Source organism: Syngnathus scovelli, chromosome 7 (genome assembly GCF_024217435.2).
Source record: "Syngnathus scovelli strain Florida chromosome 7, RoL_Ssco_1.2, whole genome shotgun sequence".
Lineage (NCBI taxonomy): Eukaryota > Metazoa > Chordata > Actinopteri > Syngnathiformes > Syngnathidae > Syngnathus > Syngnathus scovelli.
In genome coordinates this window covers 13097156-13109815 of record NC_090853.1, presented here as the reverse complement: position 1 = coordinate 13109815, position 12660 = coordinate 13097156, and positions in this window count along the sequence as shown.

Here is a 12660-nt window from a genome sequence, read left to right as displayed (position 1 = left end):
TTTTGCAACCCCTGACCCCGGCACTGTCAGTCAACAGCTGACAAACAAAATGATTTGTACAGTTTAATGTAGTTTTTGTAGCCCAGATTGTGACATGCTTTAAATCTTATTCATTATAGTGCTGGGTGATTTAATTTCTCTATCAAAAGTGAGATGTTTATCTACAAAACAAACAAGATGTTTGTGTTTTGTAGTGAAGGACAAAATGGTAGTTTATGGCTTTTGTATAGTTAACATTTCTTACTATATTGGATTTTTGTGGAATTAAACAATTAAAAAGTTCATATATCTAGTTATTATATGTATGGATGTCTTCATAATGCATTTACACTCAAATATGTCTTAATACATTTAAAAGCAATTAAATGCACACACATTATATGATTATGCATTACTCAAATACTTGACAATATAAACTATACATTGAATACTCTTACATTTGGTTTACAGTCAGGAAGTAGTGGGCACGTCTGTATAGTCTTTTTGACGTTCACTTGCAGTTGTCTGTGTTAATCTAGGGCCATCTACTGGTGAAATGACTACAAACACTTTTTTGTCTATGAGATTTTTGGTTGCAAAGACAGCCCTGCGAGTCATGTTGAATCCAGGTGACACCCAGTTTTAACAACGTATCAGTGTGAGACTACACAAGCTATTTTTACTAAGGGGTGGTAATGCTAATGTTTTTAACACTGAACATGAACTTTGACACTGGCTGTTTGTAGTGTATCAGGTTGATGCAATAAGTATATTACAATACTTAATAAAAAATATAAGCCACTGTTTGTTCACAATTATAGTTATAGAATAATGATTATGTCTTATGCCAAGGTAAGATTCTTTCTATTCTTCACAAAATTTAAAATATATGGACGTTGTGTGAATTTTTATAGGTTGGCAGCTCTGGAGATGTTACTCCTACGCGTCCAGACTGCACTTGTGTGCCGCTGCTATTTGTCAGGCAGAAATTGTCCGCACGCCCGCACACAAATACACACACGCATGCATGCCTGGTGAAAATAAGGCACTTCTTTTTTTTTTTTTTACCATTCATCGTTACCCATTTGTAAAATCATAAAAGAACAGATGACAGCTTGGAAGATTTTGTTTTGGTCCAAGAAAACAAAGACCGAGCCCAATTCCAGAAGTTTGTTTTTTATCTTATATAACAACACCATACCATGTTGGTGACAGTATTTTGCTTTGGGGCTTTTATTCCTCTGGTGGAATTGGCCCTTCAAAATGGAGGCAGTTATGAACAGTTCCAATCCCGGTCAGTGTAGGCACAAAATCTTCAGGCCTACTAGTAAGCAACAACAAATACATTTAACCTTCCTATTGTGTTAGGGTCACTAGTGACCCGTTTTGAGTTTTAGCATTCATAAAAGTACTTCATACATTTGCTTTTTGCGTTGAAACTTTTTGACTTTGTCAGGGACTTCCATTTAAACAAAATAATGTTGCTGTTGTTTTTTTACTGATTTATAAAGTGCTCTGGTGAAAAAAATTACTTTTGTGGTGTTCGGGTCACTTTTGACCCGGTTAAAATTTTCGATTATAAAACATTAAAAAATGCCAAACATGAAATTATAAACACACAATCAACCAACAGCCTCTTTCTCCAACCATTTGAGCTTCATTTAGGGGCTTTTCTCTTTGTCTTTCTGCGAGAACAAACAAAGGGAGACATGTCCAGGCATGTCAAGCCATTTGAGTGTAGAGGTGGTGACTTGCAGAGTACACATCTCCAATTCACAGGATGCAACAATGAGGAGAAGATTGACTGTAAATGAAGCTTTGGATCACATCTTTGCTGCAAATGCGGGAGAGGACACAGGATTTTAGCGATGGAGATGAGCAGGCCTCTTAGGACGAAGACGATGTGGAGTACCAATTGGAAGAAACAGACACAACTGATCAGTCTGAAGAGGAGGTCACTGGTGCTGAAGCTGCTCCTGCTGAATCACTCCAATCCAAACATGGCAACATACGTTGGAGCACATACCATCGTTCCTGTGCCGAAGAAACCTGCACCGTCCTGCTTCAATGACTACCGCCCCGTGGCACTGACGCCCATCATCATGAAGTGCTTTGAGCGGCTTGTCATGGAGTACATCAAATCCGTTCTCCCCCCCACCATTGACCCTTTCCAGTTCGCGTACCGTGCCAAGCGGTCCTCTGAGGATGCCATCTGCTCTGCCCTCCACTCGGCACTCACCCACCTGGAGAGAAAGGAGTCATATGTGAGGTTGCTGTTTGTGGACTTCAGCTCTGCCTTCAACAGCATTGTGCCGCAGCGACTCATCTGCAAACTCGACGAGCTGGGCCTCAGTACCTCCCTCTGCAACTGGATACTGGACTTCCTCTGTCAGAGGCCTCAGGTGGTACGTGTTGGCGACAAAATCTCCGCCAGCATCACGCTGAGCACGGGGCCCCCCCAGGGCTGCGTGCTCAGTCCATTGCTCTTCACCCTGCTAACGCAGGGTGCTGTTTGTAAGATTGCACTGCGACCTACAGCGACAACCGCATAGTGAAGTTTGCTGACAACACGACTCTAGTGGGTCTCATCACGAAGGGCGACGAGACTCGGTACAGGTCGGAAGTTGACCTTCTGTCCACGTGGTGCAGGGACAACAACCTCCTGCTGAACGTCAACAAGACCAAGGAAATCGTTGTTGACTTCCGGAAGGGTCACACAAAACACCTGCCGCTGATCATCGACGGTGCTGTGGTGGAGAGGGTGAGCTGCACCAAGTTCCTGGGGGTGCATATCAGTGAGGACCTCTCCTGGTCCGCAAACACCTCGTCACTGGCAAAGAAAGCTCAGCGTCGCCTGTACTTCCTGCGGAAGCTCAGGCGTGCATGTGCTCCTCAGGCAGTCCTGTCTACATTCTACCGTGGCACCGTTGAGAGCGTCCTCACCAGTTGCATTGCTGTCCGGAACAGAACTTGAAGGCCCTGCAGCGCATAGTGAATACGGCTGGTAAGATTATTGGTGCTTCGCTCCCCTCCCTGAAGGACATTTACACCTCCCATCTCGCCCGCAAGGCAACCTCGATTGCGGGAGAAGTGAGTCACCCGGCTCACTCTTTGTTTGACCTTCTGCCCTCTGGGAAGAGGTACAGGAGCCTGCGCTCCCGCACCACCAGACTCGCCAACAGCTTCTTTCTCCAGGCTGTTAGGACCCTGAACTCGCTACCCCCTTCTGCGTAGCGTGCGGCACTGTTGCGCTTTTTCTGAAATGTCTGCTGTACGCGCGCTTGCTCCTTTTTTTTGCTCCTCTTATTTATTTATTTATTTATTGTGTTATTTATTCATTATTTATTCAGCACGCTGTTGTTATACTTGTTTACTTGTTTGTCTGTTGTGGGCCATGTCTTGTCACCGTGGGATAGGGGGGAACGAAATTTCGGTTTCTTTGTGTGTCTTTGGCATGTGGAGAAATTGACAATAAAGCTGACTTTGACTTTGACAGTTCCTCCTGATGTGCATGCAAACATAATCAAAATGACCCCAGGGGCCACGAGGTTTGCTGTGACAAGAGTATGTGACATCAAGATGTGCTTTGATCTTGTTTTGCCATTGTCACTAAAAAAAGTCATAACTGCTATGACAAACCTTCAGGGGAAACAAGTCTATGATGCTGTGTCATCAGGAAGAGACAAAAAGCCCATCATCATCCTGGACTACAACAAAAACAAAGGCGGAGTGGACAATCTGGACAAGCTGACTGCCACCTACACTTACCAGCGAATGACCAGGAGATGGCCAATGGTTGTGTTTTACAACATCCTCAATGTGTCTGCATACAATGCATTTGTGTTGTGGACCCATATTCACCAAGGGTGGAATTCAACCCAAAACACCAAGCGGAGAATGTTTCTTGATGAGCTCGGGAATTCCCTTGTCCAGCCGCACATTGAGCAACGGGAACGGGTGCCCCGAGACCCAGCTGCTGCAGACTTGGTCAGACAGCTTCAGTGGTCACCAAGCACGCCATCCACATCCACAACAACCAGAAAAACATCAGCATCACCTTCCTCCTCAGCAGCCAGTCGTGCCTCAAGCACTCCATCCATATGCACAGCCACAATGCCAGTGAGACCACCTTGCTCAAAAAGAAAGAGCTGTCAGGTCTGCCCTAGCAGTATGGACAGAAAAACCTACATAGTGTGCTTCACCTGCAAATAATACATCTGCAAAGAACACACTAAGTGTCACTTTTTGCAACACATACATCTAAACACACACAAGCACGCCCGCGCACACACACACACACATCTACACACACACGCACACACGCGCACACACACGCACACATACACACACACAGGCATGTTCTTTGCACATAGTATTTATAGAACAAGTACTTGATTTCTTTTGGTGTGATTTTCTCGATTGGTCTCGATTGGTTGTTGTTTTTTGACCTTGCAAATCGTTGTTTTATTGTAATTTTGTATTATTTATGACTGTTCTGTTTTTCATATTGTTTAATATTGTATTGAAGTTCTATTGTGTGGAAAAAAAAATACTTATATCCATATATATTAATATCCAAAATGACCCGAAACACCATAGATGTTACTATATTTGATAATATTAAAATGAAAATCTTTTTTTTGTTGAACATTTAAGAAATGTGTTTTAATATCTCTCAGGTACACTCAGGTAACCGAACAACTGATTATTTTGTTGCCTTCTTCTCTTAAGGTTCATTTGACCACTTTTTAGACATTGAAAATGAGGGGTATGCTGTAAAAACAAAGGCCCAGGGGGCCACAAAATATATTAAAACCAATTTTTTCATGGATAAAGGAGCCAAACCAGCTAAACAAGAGTTAAGAAAAACATTGGATGATAAAAGATTGTTTTTAGGGTATTTTATGGTTGATTTAATACACGGGTCCAAAATGACCCGCGAACACCACAGATGGCAGCAGAAAACTAACACATTAGGAAGGTTAAAAGGACATGATCACAACATCTGAGATTTATTTGGGGTTAATCGGAAGCACTTTGATGGTAAAGTGCTGTCTGCTGACTCCTGTTTTTACATTTGATGTCAAAATTCAGTTTTTAGGATATTTTTACACATTAAAAATATTGAAATAGCGTCGTCCCATTTGTAGGTGACCGTGTTTTGAAATGATATATCTCTGACTATTTAAATCAGACTAAAAAAAACGGCATATGAACACAGGTGTGCAGACTTTATATTTGTATAAATCATGGAGAAATGCTAAAATAAGAATATCTCACTTTACTCACGTCTTGATTATTTTCTTTAAAATCCAACATCTTTAAAACCAACAGCTTTTGCAACATTGGGTTGATTTGCCCACTTTTAAGAGTCTGATAATCCTCTCCTCTGTCAGCGGCGCACTGGTTAGCACGTCTGCCTCACAATTCGGAGGGTGTGTGTTCGATTCCACCTCCTTTGCATGTTCTCCCCATGCCTGCGTGAGTTTTCTTCGGGCACTCCGGTTTCCTCCAACATGCATGGTAGGCTGATTGAGCACTCCAAATTGCCTGTAGGTGTGAGTGTGAATGGTTGTTCATTTCTGTGTGCCCTGTGATTGGCTGGCAACCAGTTCAGGGTGTATCCCGCCTAATGCCCGATGACAGCTGGGATAGGCTCCAGCATGCCCGCGACCCCCGTGGGGACAAGCAATACAGAAGATGGATGGATGTTCGATTGTCATCTGTCGTGTTGGAACCATGATTCATGTCAGCCCACTTGATGCAACAGCTCTCCAAGGTGTGATTACTCCTTTGTAAGCTGTAGACTCACGAGCAGATCTAATTTGATGCATGTGTTAGTTTTGGGGCTGAAAATATGCAGGGTGATTCCATAATCTTTTCCTCAGAATTGAGTGATTCCAAATTTTATTCTCCTCTGCTTGATCTAAAAAAGTAACCGTTATTGACTGCCACAATCATTTTTCTTTTTTCTACAGAATTAAACTACTGAATGAACATCCTAATTCCATAATTTTTGCTATGGGTTGTAAGTAGGTAGGTAGGTAGGTAGGTAGGTAGGTAGGTAGGTAGGTAGGTAGGTAGGTAGGTAGGTAGGTAGGTAGGTAGGTAGGTCGGTCGGTCGGTCGGTCGGTCGGTCGGTCGGTCGGTCGGTCGGTCGGTAGCAGTGACGTGCGGTGAGGGTTGGGGTTGGTGAGGCACAAACGTACTGTATGACGCTAAGGCACTGACTCACAAGTCAGATTTACAAGCATACATGGTTGTGAAGGAATGGGGTGGAAATACAAAAAGTCCTGCCTAGCTACAAAAACAGATATGCTCAAACCTCATTGAATAAAGTACATAAGCAGACAAGTATATTCACATATTAAATAAATAACAGAAACATTTTAAGCATATAATTATACCTACACACCAAATCAATAAAGAAGACATAACTAGACATTTTTGATAAGTGGTAATGAGAAAGGTTTTTATAACTTTATGATCTGATATATATTTCTGAGCACTTTGAAATAACAAATGTTTTTTGATATATTGCCTGAATAGTTTAATGACCCTTAAGGAACTGTTTAATGCATGCCTGATGATTTTCTAAATCACGGACACTGCCAAAGTCGTCTAAAAATGTTCAGTACTTGATTGTATCTTATGTTTTGACTAATGCTAGAGGCCAGTTTTCAATTACTACTGAACGTTCTGGACAGAGGGAAATATTTTGCCTAACAAAGAAAAGATATGGTTGAAAGCATGGTTAAACTAAGAATATGATGACGTAAGCAAGTACATGGAGATCAAAAGAACAAACCAACAAAAACATGGTAAGTGGTGAGTACAAACTTTGCATAGTCAGGGAACATTAATAAATACGTAGATGATGTCACAGCCAAAAGCTCACATAATTCCGTACAAAATGACAAAATTGAAAGAATGATGAATGGATGAGGTGGAACAGTGTATGTGCAAGAATGGAGGAGAATGTTTACAGGAAGGTCACTTGGAGATAAAACCAGCAGGTGCCAGAGGGAGACAGCCCAGCCAAAGATGATCGTCAAGGCTGAAAGACGGAAAGGAAAACAACAGCCCCCACACATCGAATCGCCCATAATCAGCACCCAACCCCACGGAACCAGCTCTCACCGAACCAGCACCCACTCCCATGGAGTCAAACTCTCCTGCGAACTTGCCCCACCTCAAAGACTCATCACCCATCAAACTCGGCCCACACTGGCCGACTGAATACAAGCTGACCAAAGAACCTTGAACGTTGCCTTTTCTGAATGGAGACTTTCCGCTCTTGAAAGGCCCAGCGCTGTATTGTACTTTCCTGAAAACAGAGCTTTCTTGACAAGAATTGTGACTGAACTCAACCAACCTGTGTAAGTCTAATTTCTGCTTCAGTGTCTTAGCATTTTCCTAAATCTGAAGAAATCAAACGAGCACGCAGTGAGTAAATTGGATAACAGGTGATTGGCAATGCCTTTTGCTGTGAGGCGCAGATAGCGCGCTCCCTAAATTGTGGACAAAATCCAACAGTTGTTATCCCATTATTGATTAAATTTAATAACATTTTAAACACACCACTGTACATTTAAACACACGACTGCAGTATTCTTACCTTTACTTGTAAATGAAGTCTTTTTTAGAATATCACTCCTTTTGAAACGAATGTGTTGTAGTCCGTCCCGGGAGGAACATAGTTTGAATTAATCCTCGCAAATCTGGCGTTGGTCTTCCCTTGCTTATGATTTCTTGCTTTGACTGACAGTCAAGTTTTGAAAATTTTCTTATCTTCGAGATTATATCCTCCATTTTCAGGGAAAATAAAGCCAAATAGCAACGCGTTAGCACCGAATGTTGTTGGTTGTTTTTCTTTTCTTTTTTTTTCTTCTTAATTTACTCTCGCATTTACTCGTGTCGTGGCTCACTATCGCCCCATTTTTGAGGCAAAAGTATTGGCTGCCTCAAGGCACGTGCCTTTTCCCGCTGACTGCAAGCACGCACCGTTTGCACTCGCTCACTACAGTGTGTGTGAGTGGTGCACACGCTCACACGCATGCCCTGAGAGGCACTTCCTGTCACTGCCTCAGCCTCCATGATTCTCGTCTCCCGTTGTTATTTGAACAAGAAATACAGCTATTTTGACTATGAAAATGATCCAAATGTATATGAAACACACCAAAATTGCATTAAAAGCATAGACCACAGGACAGCTATTATATTATGTTTTATTATATTGTTCATTGGCGGCTCGGTGGCGCACTGGGTAGCACGTCCGCCTCACAGTTAGGAGGGTGCGGGTTCGATTCCACCTCCGGCCCTCCCTGTGTGGAGTTTGCATGTTCTCCCCGGGCCCGCGTGGGTTTTCTCCGGGCACTCCGGTTTCCTCCCACATTCCAAAAACATGCTTGATTGAAGACTCCAAATTGTCCCTAGGTGTGAGTGTGAGTGCGATTGGTTGTCTGTCTCTGTGTGCCCTGCGATTGGCTGGCAACCACTTCAGGGTGTCCCCCGCCTACTGCCCGATGACGGCTGGGATAGGCTCCAGCACGCCCGCGACCCCCGTGGGGACTAAGCGGTTCAGAAAATGGATGGATGGATATATTGTTCATTGTTGAACAACTTATGGTGACAGCTGAGGAAACCATGTTGAGCCCTTTACCGCCCCTGGTGGCAAGGTGAGGCACTGCCTCACCTGCCTCCTATGAGTGCACGTGCCTGGTAGGTAGGTAAGTAAGTACAGCCCTCTAAGAGGCTTTTCTGCACTACAAGTTACCTACATCTAGCAATAGATGGCAGCAGAGTACAATGATAAAACAAGCCTTTCAAAACCGAAGACGGTTTCTAGTGGTTATAAAACAAATATGAACTGTAAATTTTCCTCATCCGTCTATCGGGAAATGTACATGTATTTTTTTTTTTATGTTTGATTGCATTTAAATGATGCGTTTTCTGTTCAAAAACACTAAAAGTGTGTACGTGTGGGCGCGCGCGTGTGGGCGTGCGTGCGCGTGTTAGTGCGGGCGCGCTCGCGTGCCTCAGTGTATGTGCTTGTGTGCCGTTATATTGGCCTCTGAAATTAATGTGGAATTTCCCTGGCAAAGTGTGATAGAGGTCATGAATTGAACACTCACCAGAATTCATTAGGTTAAACGTTTTTTTTTTTTGCAAGTTTGCCTTTACCTTTGTTATCAATTGTTTAGATCAGATGACTGTTGTGAAAAATGTTAAACTTATGGGTGAAAAGTTACATTTTTGCATCACCCATAACACAATTTTCCACATTCGGCAGGAAGGTTTCGATTGTTTTTGCAGCATTTTGAAGCCCAGGTTGAAGTCTCTGGCCATGACTTTAAAAGCTATGTTTAGCACAAACACAACAACGCCCGTTAAGAAAGGAACACCTTACCTATAGTGAAATATAGCGCTCTGAAATGTCCCCCCAAAAACGTTTTTCTGGGCTGAAACAAGCCAGCTACCAATGGGTCTTGACCTTCTTGGAGTGAATTTTTATTTATGTCTGACATATAAATCAATCTTTGGTGCGATTATTTATTCAAGCTGCCTTTTATTTGAAAAATGGGGAAAAGTGGTGCTCATTCACTTGATTTTTTTTTTGATGAACATGATGTTATGAAGGTTGTCCAGTTGGATTCTTGGACACTACATAGTACAGAATCAACGCTGTTATGAGTTTTAATGACATCCTCCTGGGTAATGACACTGGAGATTTTATGAGGCCTATTGATTGATCATTGATCTTGTACATCTGATCAAGTTCTTCCACTCTGCTGGTGAGGGTTTTGATCAGCTGATTCTGCTTGGCATTATCATCTTTGAGGAATTAGATCTCCTTCATCCTAGCTTCCATCCCCATTCTTGATTACTTCCAGAGTATTCATAAGTGGATCAAGAGCTTTCATCTGATTTTTGATTTCTTCCAGGAACTCAGCCTTTGCCTGATCCTTCATAAGATTCTTCTTTGGCGCAATCACTCTTAGATTTTTGTTAGCCTTATTTGCTCTGAGTGTTCCACAAGGTTCAATTTTATGACCACTGCTGTTTTCAGTGTATTTGTTGACCCTGTGTTTGTAGTAAATGTAATGGATATGGGGCTTTTGTTTAGGTACTATGTCGCTAAAAGTCGTCTGGTTGCTGCCCTGACTTTCCACGAGTTCTGGCCAGACTCGACAGGAAAAGGACATCTTTCTTGTTTCCCGAATGACGAGCCTATTTGATATCCCTGCACTAGTGTAGATGTGAATTTTTGCCTTGTTTGTTTCTCTTCACAACACAGACCTGAAACGTTACAGGTCCCACCTTAAGAAATCATGGAATTTCTTTTACTGCTAGATGGATGAAAGTTGCTTTGTGTCAACTCACTAGAGAATATTTGCAGGGTGCCTTGGAAAGATTTATAGAAGATTCATAGAGTATCAGTCATGATTCCATGTGTATGGACCCCATACTGTATACATTCTCATAAAGATGCAGCAAGTAGCGTTTCCACATGGTTTAAGTTTGTAACTGTCATAGTAAGTGGACTCCCGGTAAACAAAAGTTTGGTTCCGTTGATATCACATCATTTGATCCGAGTCTGCAAATTATAATTAGTAATTTGTCACACCCACTCGAACGAACTGATCAGTCAAGAATATTTGTGAGTCTTGGATGAATGCAGTGTTATATATAAAATTAAAAAACTTGAATTAATCATTCTGTATGACAAAAAAACAAAAAACAAAAGCATGACTTTGCAACTCTCAAAATGGCATCTCTAAAATACAAAACTTTGTTCATCTTCACACCAATGCGCACAACGAAGTTGTTTAACTTCACGAAACCATCTAACTTACAGGATGTGATCAGATTTGTTGAATAAAGCTTTGTGCCTTATTACCCTCTTAAGAAAACAAAAAAAATCCATATTTCAGTCAGCACATTGGCAGCTATGAGGAAATGTAATTCAAAGGGTCAATACAATGAACAGTGTAAATAATCTCACGCTGTATTTCGCAACTCTGCCCTTCACCCTTGTGTGCAAATATCAGAGGGAGTTTCTTCTGACTCAGTCAAATGTGATTTGTAGAAATTCTTTCATATGATTGTGTACAAAGCACCAACACACACCCAAGCCCCACAACAGAAACTCTCAGTTGGCAGATCAAACGGTGCAGCTGCATTGAGAGAGTGACAGGAATGTCTTATTTACACATCAAACATAACTAAGGTGTACCAGCCTGTACAAGTGAACATGCGTCTGTAGAAGACATTTGATGTTTTCATACAATTATCGTATATCTTTGGACAAGTAAATGAACAAACTTTTTAGATTTTCTTAATAACATTAAAAGATACATAACACTACACAGTACAGTGATCCCCTGAAAGCCTTTGGAAGTCATAATTTCTGAAAAAGGTTCTTGTACTGGATCTCATCAGCTTGTGAATGTATACTGTCATAGATGATGGATGTTTTTTTAGTGCTCTCAGGAATTATCATGGTCATTCGAGCCTAGATGCTTGTTCTGATACGACTAAATGTGTAATGTGTAATCTCCTCGGCGAACAGGCTGGAGAATACTAAAAATCTTAAAAATCTTGATAATCTTAAAAATAGCCATGGTATTCCTTTGTTCAGACAAATTGAGCAGGTCTTACCTTAACAAACTTTTCTGACAGTTTCGGCAGCAACTTCCGCCTTCTTCAGAGAGTGACACTGCCGAAACTGTCAGAAAAGTTTGTTAAGGTAAGACCTGCTCAATTTGTCTGAACAAAAGAATACAATGGCTATCATTAATGGAAACATAATGAACACATCCATCCATCCATCCATCCATCCATCCATCCATCCATCCATCCATCCATCCATCCATCCATCCATCCATCCATCCATCCATCCATCCATCCATCCATCCATCCATCCATCCATCCATCCATCCATCTTCTTCCGCTTATCCGGGGTCGGGTCGCGGGGGCAGCAGCTTTAGGAGAGACTCCCAGACTTCCCTCTCCCCAGCCACTTCATCCAGCTCATCCCGGGGGATCCCAAGGCGTTCCCAGGCCAGCTGAGAGACATAGTCTCTCCAGCGCGTCCTGGGTCGTCCCCGGGGTCTCCTACCGGTGGGACATGCCCGGAACACCTCCCCAGGGAGGCGTCCAGGAGGCATCCTGATAAGATGCCCGAGCCACCTCATCTGGCTCCTCTCAACGTGGAGGAGTAGCGACTCTACTCCGAGTCTCTCCCGGATGACCGAGCTTCTCACCCTATCTCTAAGGGAGAGCCCGGACATCCTGCGGAGAAAACTCATTTCGGCCGCTTGTATCCGAGATCTCGTTCTTTCGGTCACGACCCATAGCTCGTGACCATAGGTGAGGGTAGGAGCGTAAATCGACCGGTAAATTGAGAGCTTTGCCTTTTGGCTCAGCTCTCTCTTCACCACAACGGACCGGTACAGGGTCCGCATTACTGCCGACGCTGCACCGATCCGCCTGTCGATCTCACGCTCCATCCTCCCCTCACTCGTGAACAAGACTCCAAGATACTTGAACTCCTCCACTTGGGGCAGGATCTCATCCCCGATCCGGAGAGGGCATTCCACCCTTTTCCGATCGAGGACCATGGACTCGGATTTGGAGGTGCTGACCCTCATCCCGACCGCTTCACACTTGGCTGCGAAC